This window comes from Suricata suricatta, chromosome 8, assembly GCF_006229205.1.
Source record: "Suricata suricatta isolate VVHF042 chromosome 8, meerkat_22Aug2017_6uvM2_HiC, whole genome shotgun sequence".
Classification (NCBI taxonomy): domain Eukaryota; kingdom Metazoa; phylum Chordata; class Mammalia; order Carnivora; family Herpestidae; genus Suricata; species Suricata suricatta.
This window is the reverse complement of record NC_043707.1, coordinates 79,653,461-79,654,779: the sequence shown is the minus strand read 5'-3', so window position 1 is coordinate 79,654,779 and position 1,319 is coordinate 79,653,461. Positions and strand designations below refer to the sequence as shown.

Here is a 1,319-nt window from a genome sequence, read left to right as displayed (position 1 = left end):
ATTAGCCACTCTTGTTCAAGTCTCTTTTTATTATATACATCCTGTTACAACAGGACACTGCTCATCAACTTTTGACAAAAATTTATTTAGTTTTGACATGTATGAGACATAATTTTACGTTCTGGACATACAAGAATGAGTTAAGTTATGTTCCTTGGCTTCAGGAAGGTACAATGTAGGGGCGCCTGGGTGGCTCAGTCGGTTAAGCATCTGACTTTGGCTCAGGTCATGATCTCACAGCTCATGAGTTCAAGCCTGTATTGGGCTCTGTGCTGACAGCTCAGAGCCTGGACCCTGCTTCGTCTTCTGTGTTTCCCTCTCTCTCTGCCCCTTCCCCACTTGTGCTGTCTCTCAAAAATAAATAAACATTAAAAATTTTTTTTCTTAAAGGTACAATGTAATGTAGTCAGGGAAACATGTGTGTGGACAAATAATCACAATATTGTTATCGGTGGCATATATAAGATACAGAGAATATTTTAACACTTACCAATATACAGTAATTGTGATATTTCCTCTGCTGTGATTTTCCTGGGGTCAATACTAGGTCTTTCCTCTCATTTTCTCCCCTGTGTCTAACACACAGTAGGTACTCCGTCTAATATACAATTGACTGGCTGACTGACTAAGGCAAGGCTAGCATAAGTGAGATCTACTATGCACAGAGGTTACATATGGGAAGACTTTAGAATGGATGTGCAGGAGATGCTTGAGTTGGGTCTTAATGAATGATTAGTTCTCTACCTGGCAGATAAAAGGAGAAAAGGCATTCCGTGATAGAGGAAAAGCATGAGACAGCAAGATGCGTTCCCTGGTTGTGTGTAGCTCGGGCAAGGGGGAAGTGAGGTTGGAGAACTAGGCCAGACAGACTCTGCTGGGGCTTGGGAGCCTTCCTGTGGAGTCTGAGCAAGATCCTCTAGGCAATGGGAAGCCATTGGAGGTTTGCAGGGAATATGAGCAGATCTGTAAATTAGAAACGCAATAATGCAGTTCAGTCAGTGGAGAGGTCCCATATGTGCAATTAATTTCCAGAATATGCTTTCTTATTAAAAAAATGGTTTAACTCTGCATTTCGGTCTGCCAGCGTGTTCTCAGACTCTGTGATGTTCACGGGAATACTACGGACACCTTCTTAGCCATTAAAAGAGAATATAATAAAAAAAAGGTATTGTTTTCATACTGAGCTATAGCAACGATCAAGGTTAATTTTCCCTACTACGGGTAAAATGGTTTCTTTTCTGCCTTAACCAATTCTGCCTTGAAGTAAGTATTGCATCTCAGAGCTTAGGAGGAGTTAATGGTTACTTGCAGAATATGGC

General features: G+C 41.2%; 1 protein-coding gene and 1 long non-coding RNA gene across 3 annotated transcripts in view; one reads left to right on the top strand and one right to left on the bottom strand.

Annotated features, from left to right (window-relative positions):
* Nucleotides 1-1,319, top strand: part of ST6GALNAC5 (ST6 N-acetylgalactosaminide alpha-2,6-sialyltransferase 5) — a 170,673-nt gene that overhangs the window by 7,503 nt on the left and 161,851 nt on the right. The window lies entirely within an intron of this gene.
* The window catches only part of LOC115300100, a 6,536-nt gene that overhangs the window by 2,641 nt on the left and 2,576 nt on the right, over nt 1-1,319 (bottom strand). The window lies entirely within an intron of this gene.